The sequence below is a fragment of the Mirounga angustirostris genome, unplaced genomic scaffold (assembly GCF_029215605.1).
Source record: "Mirounga angustirostris isolate CCGP_5_RB_7025 unplaced genomic scaffold, mMirAng1.0.hap1 SCAF_6, whole genome shotgun sequence".
NCBI classification, from domain to species: domain Eukaryota; kingdom Metazoa; phylum Chordata; class Mammalia; order Carnivora; family Phocidae; genus Mirounga; species Mirounga angustirostris.
This window is the reverse complement of record NW_026991714.1, coordinates 30,968,525-30,982,613: the sequence shown is the minus strand read 5'-3', so window position 1 is coordinate 30,982,613 and position 14,089 is coordinate 30,968,525. Positions and strand designations below refer to the sequence as shown.

At 37.3% G+C, this 14,089-nt stretch overlaps 1 protein-coding gene across 4 annotated transcripts in view; it reads right to left on the bottom strand.

Annotated features, from left to right (window-relative positions):
* Positions 1 to 3,339: 3,339 nt before the first annotated feature.
* The window catches only part of LOC123846052 (histone H3.v1-like), a 98,745-nt gene continuing 87,995 nt past the window's right edge, over positions 3,340 to 14,089 (bottom strand). For all 4 annotated transcript variants that reach the window (XR_010412239.1, XR_010412241.1, XR_010412242.1 and 1 more), the window contains 2 exons: positions 13,328 to 13,433; positions 3,340 to 12,951 (listed from right to left, as the gene is read on the bottom strand). The gene's annotated coding sequence lies outside the window, so the exon portion shown is untranslated. The remainder of the gene's footprint in view (positions 12,952 to 13,327; positions 13,434 to 14,089) is intronic.

Below are 14,089 nucleotides of genomic sequence, written 5' to 3'. Positions count from 1 at the left end.
CAGCAAGTGTGTCTGAAGGTCTCTAGGTATATCAAATTTAGTTTTGTTGATCTCTCAGATCCCGAAATCTTGATCTAGTCTCCAAATCAAAGTTTATTTTTCCCCATTGTTATAATTGTGTTTTCACATATTATCTCAAATATGTGTTGGTAAGAACATACTAGAAAGCCGTCTTCAATAGTGAACTTTCATTTTCCAAATAATGTTTAGTCAGATAATATGCAGCAGAGTTTCTGGGAGATTAGGTGCCTTCTATCTTGAATTTAAGGGGTGAATTTGGGTCTCTCATCAAAAGTGTATTTTCTTTGTTTTTTTTCTTAAAGATTTATTTATTTATTTTGAGAGAGAGTGCACACACACATGTGTGCACGGGAGGTTGGTCTGTAGGAGGGGGAGAGGCAGAGGGAGAGGGAGAGAGAATCTCAAGCAGACTCCCCGTTGAGTGTAAAGCCCAATGCGGGGCTCAATGCCACGACCCTGAGATCATGATCTGATCTAAAATCAGGAGTTGGATGCTTAACTGACTGAGCCAGCCAGGTGCCCCATAAGTGTATTTTCAATAGGTCTCTTATTAATTTATAATTCATGAGTTTTGCCAACTGTAGTATATGAAACCCCCCTCCCTTCCCCTGGAGTAAAGGAAAATGTCATTTTAATACAAAGACGTGATGCTAACAGTTGCCATTTTAATACAAAGACATGAAGCTAACAGATACTTATAGAATTTGACTTTCTTTCATAATGACATTTTAACTTCATTTATTGTTTTAAAGTTAAAATTAAACCATTTTTAGAGATGCCAAAAGTTTTAAGGCAAATGATTTTTGGAAATGATTTATAGGATAAAGTCAACATATTCTTATTTCCACTCGTTAAAAAATTTTATAGATTGTGAAGTCAAAACATACTATTTTTATGGAAAGAATTAAATAGGAGAGTGTAGTTTCCCAGAAAATGATAGTTGAATAATGAAATAATTAGTCATTTAGCTATAGAGCTGCTTTTTAAAAAATCACAGAAACTAACATTTGTGTAGTACTAAACCATCATTTAAATTATAATATTTAATCTTCACAGTTACAAATGGGGAAAACAAGGCTGAGAAGGATTGAAAAACTCTAAGTTCACACAGTCCATAACTGCTGGTACCATTTCTCAATCCTACATCTTGGCCCAGGTTCCACTCTACTATATCCTTCTGACTCTTACTCTTTCCTCAAGATAAGGAAATTAGGGCCAGTGGCCAAGAAAGAAAAATCCTGTGAGATAAAATGATTCAGTGTGGTACATTTCTCTCAGAATTGGGCATAGATTTCAGTTACAATATCTCATCCTCAAAAACACTTATCATTTGGAAATATTTGTATAAAGTGCACTTGTGACTGATAAAATGAAAGCAGTTGCCAAATCTGTTTTTAATGCACACATATTATTGGAAAACATAGGAATTACCATCTTAGGAGGGAGGACTGAATTCCAACTAAATCTGAAAGGAAGAAGGAAGCACCAAGCTGGTGGTGCATTTCTCATTCCCAGGATAATGTCCTGATTAATGTGCCTGTGTTGAACTGAGAAGTAAGTACTTGCAAGTGTATTTACCGAGTTTGTTTTCAAGTGTGAAATTCATGAAATTCAAATATATTTATGAGCACATAAACACATTTATGTCTACCAAGGATTATTCAAATTAAGTATAATTCCTGTAACCCTGGTTTTAACCCCTCTCTCTTGCTTCAAGACCTTGGGTTCCCTTTAAATTATTGTTCAATCTGGCTGAAGGGCTGAAGTATTCCTATGGTGAGTTGCATGTGTCTAGTACTACCTTATCCTCCCATGTTTGCCAATTTCCTCCTCTCCTGACCAGGGCCCCTGAGGTGGGGAGGTATCTTCTTGACATCCCGCTGCTTGCTAGGGTGAGAGCCTCTCACCCTAATCCTGCTGTTGGTCAGAGGCAAAAAGACTGAGGTTCCTCACCAAGTCCTGTCTTCTGATGTCACCACCAGAAACATCCATGCTGGGACTGCTCATGTTTTGGAGATCACAAGCTAGACAATGACTCCCAGGGGAAAGATCTCAAGGCTCCTCAGTGATCCTCTCTCTACTGACTTCCTCCCCAAGGAGGAGAAATTATGATAGATCGATCAGTTTCCAGCCCATGATTTGGGCTACATTTTTTATGGGATGGTATTTTAAAGAAAATAAAAATACAAGCCCTTTCATCATAATTTCTTTCCTCCTTCCCTCCAACCAGCTGAGGTAGTCTAGCCAAAGTGTCAGCCATTCTCCCTCTCCTGAGATGTCATTTTGACCCATTTGGCATCTAGACAGAGTTACTACCAACTGGGCTCTAGGCAGGAGGGCAGACACTTTCTCTTGGTCTTTCTCTTTGACTCCTGCTCTTCTGGTATTGCTGGGTATGCTCTGAGTCAACCTAACCTACAAGTGGTAGGATCTGCCACTTACTAAAGGAAGCCAACACTTTCTCTCTCAGGTCTACTCAGGTATGTTAGTTTTCTACTGCTGCATAACAAATTACTACAACCTTAGCACCTTAAAGTAATATCCATTTATTGTCTCACAGTTTTTAGGTCAGACCCCTAGGAAGGCTCAACTGGGCTCTCTGTACGGGGTCTCACAAGGCTAAAATCAAACTATTGGCCAAATTAGGTTCTTATTTGGAAGCTCTGGGGAAGAATCCACTTCCAAGTTCTTGCAAGTTGTTGGCAGAATTTAGTTCTTTGTGGTTCTAGGACTGAGGTTCCCGCCTTCTTTTCAGCTATTACCCAAGGGTCACTTTAATTCCTAAAAGTCTGCTTACAAATCCTTCTGTCTCCAACTCCCCAACCCAGCTCTGCAGTGAATCTATCTTTTGTCAAATCCATCTTAAACTTCAAATCTCACTGACTCCTTCTTCTACCATCAGCTGGAGAAAACTTTCTGTTTTTAAAAGGCTCATGTAACCAGATTGGGCCAATCTGGAGAATCTCCCTATCTTAAGGTCAACTGATTAATAACCTTATTTGTATCTCTAAAATTACCTTGCCATGTAATATAACATAATTAGGATAGTTACACCTTATATTAAGACCACAGGGACTCATTTTAAAATGCTGCTTACCACACAAGGTATTTTGAGGAGGCTTACTTCAACTCTCACCGCCTGCTTCTTCTGAACCCCTAGTCTCCACCCACCTCTTCCTCACACAGCTTTGTCCCATCCTGAACGCTTTCTCTAAATTCATCAATAATACAGCAAATAAAAAACTCTTGTATGTGATGCACTTTACTACCAGTGGGGATATTAGTATGAGATTATACCAGAGCATAAAAATACCAAAGTAGTTTAAATAAATATGAGACAGTACTAAACTTTCTTCCTGGTCAAATCCTAGTACTTGGTTCATGACCATTTTCTCAGGGTCAGTTCTTCTTCATAAAGACCTTTTCTTCCTTCTTCCATGCTCTAACTATCTATGACTTCTTTAGAAGTCAAGGTTACAGTTTGTCACCTACCCAAATTATCCAGATTTACCCAGGCACACATTCTGGAGCTTTCTTCAGCAAAAGACCCACCAGCCAAGTCCTCATTCTCAATAATGGTCTCCTTCCCCGCTACCTCACCTCCAGTAGAATATAGAAAGGGTTTTTTTTTTTTTCAAAAACTTTATTCTAGCCCTGTATACAGCAAAACACTAGAAATAGTAGATTTTTTGATTTGTTTGTTTTCTTCCATGTAAAGAAACTCACGATCAGTCCCACCAGTGTCTAAGTGGAGCAGTGCAAGCTGACCTCGTGCACCAAAGCCTCATGTTTGCCAGAGACCTGGAAAATCCCTCTCTATACCCTGGTCCTCTATCATGTCCCCTGTAGCACTGCCTTATGACCTGTGTTTGCACTTCACGATAAAATAGTTCTCTCATTTCTACTTGGAGGCCTCTTTCTTTCTAGAAAACATGTGGGTCTTTTAGATCCATATATGGGTCTCCTGACATGGAGAAGAAAACTGACAGACATGATATCCTACTTCTCCTCACAACAGAGGCTTGGTGGGGCCCTTTGGTGGGACCTCTTCCTTAACATGTCTTTCTACACAAGAGGTTTCCCCAGTCCCTCATGTAAACCAGCTCCTGGGGGTGCCACATGGCAGCCAACCAAGAATTCACAAACATGCCTGAAATGCTGCTAAGACCACAGACTATGCTGGTTCTGGGATCACCTACACAGAGGAATTTGCAAATTGTTCTTTTCCTCATGTACCTAGACATACAGTCTTTTAATCCCAGCATGTAAGTGCTTTACCAGTTTTATTGGTCAGATTTGCAATTGCCTCTTTCACTTCTGGTTGAGGTCAGAGTGTTAAGTTTTATGGGTTAAATATAAGAGACTCACTGTTCCTTCTTGTTTTTCTTATCATAAAGAGTACAGTCCTGGAGTGGCAGAACTTAATGAATCGGGTCTTTAGACTGACATCCAGACCAGCACCTGCTGGTAGCTGGAAGCGACACCGCTGTAAACCTTCTACCCCATGCTCAGGCGGGACTCACACTGGAGCCTGTTAACACACTACCCTTTAAATGGATGATAAATAGTCTTTTTATTTTTATAAGGTGTTGTAGATCAGAATCTTGTTTTCCACATGTTGATTTCATCTGTGCTATCAACTCTAAATATCAATAACAATAGAAAACCCATAGTGAGTTGCTTTGTGTGTGTGTCTTTTTATTGCAACAGCAAAGATTTACATCTTTTATCTGCCCTAGCCATATTATGTTAATACCTAAAATAAACATTGGAACTGGATTCCTTCTGAAAAGTCTTGCATAGGCCAGGGAAGAGAAAGAAACTGACAGACATAAAATTAGATTCTTTCATCACAGCAGAGGCTCTGGTAGAGTGGCCTTTCCTTTACCATATTTTTCTACCCATGAGGTTTCCCCAGTCCCTCTTGTAAGCCAGCTTCTGGGAGAGGGGCACCTAGCACCCTGTCAAGCACTTACAAACATGCCCGAGATGCTGCAAATGACACAGACTATCCCCATTCTGGGATCACCTACACAGAGGAATTTTCAAATTGTTCTTTATCCCCTTTATCCCAAGTGGGAAACCAAAGGCCTGCAAACTCCAGAAGTATGATCTGACAAGCCTCACCTGTCATAAACATTGAGGGATTGAATAGTTGGCTTGACATTAAGAAAATCTTTTCTTTTTTCAAATCAGCAAAATGTGAAATTCTTTCCTTTGTTAGTCTCTAAATGAAATACATGTAAGAAATGTGACAGTTACTTCTTCAAAATCTTCAAAATAAAGTGTGGTGATTTTTTTTAGAGACATTGTCTTTTAAATAAGTTCAGATAAAGACAGCCTGCAAGATAACTAAAAGGATGTGCTATTCAATCCCAGGCAGAAAAATTATAGTACAATCACTATTGCTTTGAGAAAATGCTCATGAAAAATATTTTTACAACAAAAATTTTATCACTGTGTAAATAAGCATGAGATTTTATAAACAAAAATCCCTCAAATTAAATTTCTTCATTAAAACACAATCATTTTCAGGATTCATATAAATCTTCATATAGGGAACTTATTCTACACGATGAAAATAGTAGTTTCAATGTTGCAATGACCCCAGAATTTATTCTGAACAAATTGATTAAGAACAAAAATATGTATTAGTGTTTTCTCTGTACCAGGGACTGTGATAGGTGCTGTGAGATACATTATTTTATTTAAGCCTCACAAAATCACAGCAAAATATGTATGTATGTATGTATTTATTTATTCATTTGTTCAGTCAACCAAGATTTTATTTATTTCCTGCTATGCACCAAACACTACTCAAGTTAGTGTGTATCAGTGAAGAAAGTAAATATCTTTGCACTCAAGGAGCTTACATTCTAGTGGTGGAAGAGAGAAAATATTAAATAAGCATATGTAATATACATATAACTTATGTAATATATTAAGAAGGGCCAAATGTATGGAACAAAGAAAAATATAAGTAAAGGGGATTTGGAAGGTAGAGAATAGTTTGCCTAATAAAATAGCATGATCAGAATAGGCTCATTGAGAAGGTGATATTTGGTCAAAGCCTTGAAAAAGATAAAGAAGTCAGCTATAAGATTATCTGTGGGAAGTTTCTACAGGCACTGGGCATAGCTCACAAGAGATCTTAAGTCAAAAGTGTAACTGTCCTGTAAGCATAATAGCACGATGCCCAGTATGGCTGGAGGGAAGTAAACAAGGTGAAGAACAATGGGAGATGAAGTCAGCGTGCCATGTAGGGTCTTGTCGGTCATTACAGGGACTTTTTTTCTGAGTAAAATGGGGCACAGTTGCTGACTTTTAAGGAGAGGAGTGATATAATCAGATTTACATTTCAAAAAGATTCCTCTCTTTACCTTATAAAGAGAAGACTATAGCTAGGTAGCCAAAGGAAACAGGGAGCCAGAGAGATGAGATTAGAAGCTATCATAACGATTCATGCAGAAATGAGGGTGGCCCTGACCAGCATGGTAACCTTTGTAAGGAATCGCCGATAGAATTTCATGCCTGACTTGATTTTAAGGGTGAAAAGTGGCATCAAGGTTGACTCTAAAGTTTTGACCTAAACCATTATCATGACATAGTTGTTTGAATTGAGATGGGAAAACTTGTACAAGGAAGAGATTTAGAGGTAAAAATCAAGGACTTTGGTTTTGGACATGTTAAAAGTACTGAAAATTACATTGGAAATTCCACGGATGCAGTTGGATATACACGTCTGGAATGAGGAACAGGGCTGGGCTAGAGATGAATTCTGGGAGCCACTGGGATATAGATACTGTTCAAAGTCTTCAGTCTAGTTGAGATCGTCAAGTGAATCCCACAAATAAAGCATATGACCAAGATCTGGGCCCTAGGGGCCTAAAAGGACAAGAGGTGAGAAAGCAGAGGAATCATCAAAGAAGGCTGGAAGGAGATAGGAGGTTAAACCATGAAGATGAGCAGGGAAGTATGGTGTTCTCAAAGTAACCTGAATGCAATGAAGAACACTAGCTACATGTGGCTCAAAAAGTTTCACAATTATATTAAATTTTGTAAAACTAGTAGGTAGTAGAAATTGGATTTAAAAACCAGCTGTTTGACTTCAAATCCAGGTAGTTTTCTCCAAGCACTAGAATCCTAGAGTATAAGCTATATTTGTTATACGCATTTAAAAAAGATACAAACATGAGTTACAAGAGAGAAGTGTTTTCTTGTCTTCAACAAGAAACTCAAACCAAATTGAGGCCAGAAAACTGAGGGCAATTCACTGATTATTGAGAGTGACCCATTGATGATTACTTAATATGAACTCTTTGTGTACTTTTATCATACTTTAAAATGGTTTCTTATCATGGCTTACCGATTATTCTATTTAAAATCAACTAAGACACATTTAAAAATATATTTTAAGAACCCTTAAAGTGGAGAGGAGACAAAATATATAGTAGAAAACAGAAAAGGTGAAAGATATGGTAAAAAACTGCTGTGGTACACTAACTGGACTCGACTTCAGAGAAGTGGGTAATCTAGTTGAAATACTTGACTAGAAACAGAAAGGGCTTGAGGAGATCTGAATCTTCAGGTCTCTATGACCTCTCTTCCATTTTAACCAAAAAAGCATCACTGATATCTGTTTTATACACCAGGCTGCCTGGCAAGGTTTTTTTTTTCTTTTCCTAACGAACCTCACAAACAATTTTTACTAATCCAATTCGTTATTTTACCAATAGAAAAAAAAAAAAACAACTGAGGACCGAAAGGTTCTGTGACTCATGCAATATCATGGCTATTAATAGTTGGGCTGAAACTCAGTTCAATCTTAGGATCCCAAATCCAGGGTGTGTGTGTGTGTGTGTGTGTGTGTGTCTACTTTCTTATCAACTTGATGGAGAAGTAGGGAAACCCTACACTTTTTTTTTTTCTTTTGAAAGATACATACAACATTCTTACTGACTGGCTAAGTAACATCCATGTTTAGATTTTTGTTAAAAGCAGCTATTGAGTAAACTCAGGAAAGTATCCAATTTACGCGAAACTATGACCTCTGCATTATACTGTCTAATAAAGCATCGCCCCCTCAGCATGGCAGAAACCTCAGAAGTCCATCTCAAAACCTGTATGGGAAGCTCTGGGCACCAGAGTGCCCAGCCCAATTCTATAGTCACTAGGGCTTGCCACAGTAATGGAATGCTGTAGGAAAACATCACCGTCGGTGCCTCTCAGACTCTCGAATTCTTTGCCTCCCTTTTCCTTTCACCATTTCTGCTTCAGAGCAGCTGACTCCTGCTAATAGTAATAGCTAATACTTTTCAAGTCTTATTATATGCTAGGCACCACTCTGTGTTTTCTATATATCCTTTATTTAAATTCACCACAGCCTCATGAGGTTAGTTTTAAAAGCACTTGTAGCTTAGAAGTGAGGAAACCAAAGCAAAGTGTGAAGGAACTTGCTCAAGCTCTCATCACTGGAATTCAAATCTGATATTCTAATTCGAAAGACTGACATTTAACCAGTATGTGCATGTGGGAACAGTCCTGTTCCTCCTGAGCCCTACCACATGCTTCATGTTTTCTGAGTTACTTCTTGCTAAGGATAATAGCTTTGTTTTTTATAGGACTTCATACTTTGATATTTTCCCTAGGCATCACATCACAAAAATAGGCATTAAAACTCTTGCTATATAACTCATTCCATCCAAGCCTTTCCTTGACTATATAGCTAATCTGAGAAACCAATATGAGGGAAGTTATTAATATTTATAATGGGATAATGTATAATTCCCCTACTTTGCACTTACCCTTTATTACATTTGAAAAGAGCCTTTACCTAAACCAAACACAAAATAGCTGTGGAAAATTTAGGCTCCAGGATAAGATTGAGAATGAATATAGTTCTGATTTTGCCAATCTCAAATTACACCATCTGAACACACATATCTGCTATCTGTGAGGAAGGTCATATCCTAAAAGCACTCAATTTATAAACCATTCAAATTGTATTCTCTAATTGGTCACTATAGGAGATTGCAACCGGGATATTTCCTGTACCTCAGTGTATCGTCTCGTGTGCAGAGAACTAACACTGCCCCCTCCCTCCCATCCTTCTGGAAAATGATCTTCCCCACACTGTTGATTATAGGCTTTCTGTTGTAACTGTCATGGACTTACGTGACTGCCTCCTTAGCCACTCAGATGGTGATGGTTGATTGGCCTAGATTGCCTGATTCAGCAAGAGTCCTATCCTAGGGTTTTCGAATTTGGGTACATTATGAGTCACTCTTAGTGTCATTCTGTTTGCAAAGCTGGGAGAGGTCTGTTTTGGTAGCTACGCCGTCATAACACCTACTGTGTAGAGAACTTGTGTCTGAAAAAATAAAGCCAATCTGGAAAGAGAATCTAAACTGAGGGAACTGGTAGATTCTGGCATCTTTCAAATGACTGAGGCCAGCCACACCCTTGCCGTCCTACAAGTAGGAAGCAGGATACAGAGCAGCCAGAACAGGACCTGCCCAGGAGAGTCCCGTGCTAGACCCCCTAGATCCATCCCTCCCTGAGTTTTATGTGGAGAAAAACTGTAGCCAGAAGCTGAAAGAATTTTCTTTTTACGGGGAAAACTTTGAAACCTCGAGTTATGAGTGTGGGGGGGTGGGAAAGAGGGGCAGCCACCCCAGTTACTCCTGAGAACCATATGGTATCTGTTTAGCACCAGTTTGTCAAGTCAGAGTCAAGTCATTAGTGGCTTGGGCAATTGCACCATTGGAAAGGACACCAGAACCTTCATCGTTGATACTGACAGCAGGGGTCAGAGAGAACGAGAATGTAATTGTTATTGGAATCCTGTGAAATGTCTCAGGGACTCAGGAACTCAGAAATAATTTTGTGAAGTTTCAGGATGGAGAGTAATAAGGCGTCAGTGGTGGAAAAGCTCCTTTAGTGACCGTGAACAGCGTCACGCGAACACGAGTCATTAAAACACATGTGACACGTTAGCTCCACCCAGAACTAGTCAAACACAGATTAAGCTAGTGCAATTTCATTTTCTATTTTTAGAAATATTTTTTTCATAAAATGACATAAATCAGGGTTTAAAAAAGGTTAAATTGTATAGAAGGGTTCATATATACAACAGTATTAACTTCCCCAAGTTTCACTTCTCAGAAATCATCATTTTTAAAAATTTTTGTCTTTCCTATATTTTTAAATGGTATCTTTATGCAATTACTTATTAATGTATCCACCTTTAACATAATTTATTGATGGCTTGCTATGATTCTCCTTAACTCCTTCCTCTCCAACCTCCTAGTATATGGCTTCTCTGTTGGTAATCTTGTGGCTTTAAAAAATATACTGAAACTGCTGTTTCTTTTTCCATCATTATTGACAGTATATTGTAACCCCTTACTTCTTCAGATGAAGATATAAATGCCTCCAAACTGCTATTCTCTAACTTTTCTTATGCTTCCCACATTCTGGCAGGTTTACTGTTACTTTCACTTGATCTTAGCCAAAAGGCCGAGAAGCGATTTTACTGTTACTTTCAAGTCATCAAGGATGGTAACAGTTTGTCTGGGTTTGGAAATTAGGATTGAAAAATGTATTTTTCCTCTCATGTCATGACGGTATTGTTTCCATTCTTTTCTGGTATCCTGTGTTGATAAGAAATTGAGTGCTACATTAATTCTCATGCTCTTTAAGACTTTTTTTTTTTTTTTTTAGATCAGTTTTAGGTTCAAAGCAAAGATACAGAGCTATCCCATATACTCCCTGCCCCTACCCATGCATAGCCTGCCTCATTACCAACATCCCCCACCAGAGTAGAGCATTTGTTAAATTGATGAACCTACATTGATACATCATTATCATCCAAAGTCCATGGTTTAAACAGTTCACTCTTGGTGTTACACATTCTATGGCTTTGGACAAATGTGTAATGGTATGTATCCATAATTATAATGCAAAGTATTTTCACTGCCCTGAAAATCCTCCATGCTCTACCTATTCACCCAGATTGTCTTCTTTCACTTATATGGATTTTAGGCTCCTCTGTGTCTTTTCATGGCTTGATAGCTCATTCATTTTTAGTGCTGAATAATATTCCATTGTCTGGATTTGCCACAGTTTATTTATTCACTTACTTCCTTGAGGTTGCTTCCAAGTTTTGGCAATTAAAGCTGCTATAATCCATGTGCAGGTTTTTGTGTGGTATTAAATTTTTAATTTCTTTGGTGATACCAAGGAAACTGATTGCTGGATTGTATGGGAAAAATATGTTTAGTTTTGTAAGAAACTGCCAAACTGTATTCCAAAGTAGCTGTACCATGTTTCATACCCACCAGCAATGAATAAGAGTTCCTGTTGCTCCATGTCCTTGCCAACATTTGGTGCTGTCAGTGTTCTGGCGTTTGGCCACTCTGATAGGTACGAAGTGATATATCATTATTGTTTTAATTTGCATTTCCCTGACGACATGCTGTGGAGCATCTTTTCATGTGTTTATCTGTCATCCATAAATCTCTTCTGTGAGGCCTATTGTTTAATGTTTGTCTTTTTTCTTATAGTTGATTTTTAAGTTCTTTGTTTATTTTGGATAACAATTCTTATCAGATATGTTTTTTGCAATTATTTTCTCCCAGTCTGTGGCTTATCTTTACTTGACAGTGAATTTTGAAGGGCAGAAATTTTTAATTTTCATGAAATTTTCGATTTTCATGAAGCCCAGCTTTTCAATTCTTTCTTCCATGGATCAAGACTCTGTGTTGTATCTAAAATGTCATTACCAAGCCCAAGTTCATCTAGATTATCTCCTTTGTTATCTTCTAGGTGTTTAATAATTTTCATTTTACATTGAGGCCTGTGATGCAGTTTAAGTTAATTTTTGTGAAGGGTGTAAGGTCTGTGTCTGGATTCATTGTTTTGCATGTGAATCTAGTTGTTCCAACACCATTTAAGGTCTGTGCTCAGTCTACTGTATTGAAATCCTACCCTAATTTAAAATATTAAATGTTTTAAGATAGTAGAAAATAATTACCATGCAGGCTTTGTCTCTTTTCAAGGCTTTACCATGATCCTTTTTTGTTTTGTAAATTGTGAGGTTTAATAATAAGACATGTGAAGGTGCTGGGCCGGTGTGTCTTATGGGCACTTAACAGTTCACTGGAGACCCATAGTCTACCCCAGGCAGAAGACATGCCTCTAGAGAGACATTTCCCAAATTTGTCTACAGAAAATCTATATCTTAGAATGTTAATAAGTGTTTCTTGAGAACATAGAATATGTGATTTTAAAAAATAAATTACATATTTTAATAGATCCTTTTTAGTCACTTAATTTTTTTTTATATTTAAGGTGGTTCAAACACATCTTGAAGATTGTTTTGCTGAAAAATAGGGGTTCATAATCAACTTATACTTGGGATATAGCTCTTATTTTAACAAAGTCTAAATACTTGATAAAATTAATTTATCTCTATTTTTATAGCCAAGATGTAAAATACAACAATATGTGCAAAATCATCTTCTCTCATTAATTTATTCTTCCTCTGCTGTGTCCTGATTAAAAGGATCTTATCTGAGGTGCCCAAGTGATTTCTGTTCTCTTCTTCAGCCGATGCAGCCACAGTTACCTTCCACTGGGACGGGCATTGCTCCTTCAGCATCTTTTCAGGTACCCCTTGTACTCCAGAGCCTCAAAAATCCACAGAACCTTTCCTATTTGCCCAACATTTTGAAAACACAGTCAAATCCTCATAACAAAGATGCCATGGCAGCTACTGAAAATTTAACTACTAATTCCCTAAGTAATATTTATCGAGTAAACATGCTATGCCCAGAGCTCAGGTGAACATGCTTTGCTATGCTATACATAATACCAGTACATCATTTAGTACAACTTGAATTTAGTCATAGTCCCAGGAGAGAGTTAGTGCTATATATAAAGAAATGGGAAGGAAGAGAAAAATCAGAAAAGAAAAAATCAATATCTTTGATCAGACTTTACCAGTTATGATCATAAAGCTCAGCTAGGAAAACTCTTCCATCAAGGGGTGAATGATTGACTCCCATCTTTCCCACACCTTGAGAGTAAATCCATCCTACATACACACTTTTGCCTCAGAAACTGTAATTGGAAAAAACAAAACAAAACAAAATAGTGTTTTCTTGGAAAAATTTAAAATATCTTTCCCAGTTTTTCTTTTCTCCTTTATATATTTGAACCTCAAACTATCCTTTCACATTTAAATTATGTCCCTGAATTGTTGGGGCAGTCTACTGACATTGTCTTCTCCTTCTGAGCTGAATACCTTGCACACTATGTAGGCATTTCTCCAAGCTGTGATTGTGCGTTTCCTGGAAAGTTTGCTTCTCCCATAGGAAGGGATGCCTGATAGGGGTTCTGCAGGAATGGATCTAGTAGAAAGAGACAGATAATGGTTTGAACAAATAATGCAATTTACCAAGATTGTTGTTACTTTTGGGCTTTGCTGTGGACAAAATTTGGGAGAACATGTTTGTTTGGCTTTTAAGATGTGTTTATTCTAATAGTTCCAATTAAAATATAGCATTATATAATTTTTAATTAAATTCTTTGATTTTATATTTGTACCTCTTTACTTTTATACTGAAAATCTTGGTTCTAATAATATTAACATATTATGTATTATTGTAATTATTTAATTATTCTATAATTTACATAAAATAGCTTTCTAATACCAAATTACTGAAGAATTAAACTATTGAGTGAAATTTACAGCTCTGTATATCTGTATGAAATATATTCCACAAAGGTAGTACCGTCATAATATCATGTATTATGTCAAGTCTTCTACCAACTGGATATGCAATTAGCTTGATCCATTTCAGTTCATTTTTAATTTTGTGAACTGTTTAAGTATTTTGATTACATTTAATGCATATATCATTCTATTAGATATTGCCAAATTCTCTTTCATTGAGGCTGTAATATTTTGCATTCCCATCTGCAATATTTGAGGGTGCCAGTCTTTCCCTCAGTCTAAGTTCATTGGCCTATATTCCTAATTTAATGAAAAAATTCTGCAAAAAAA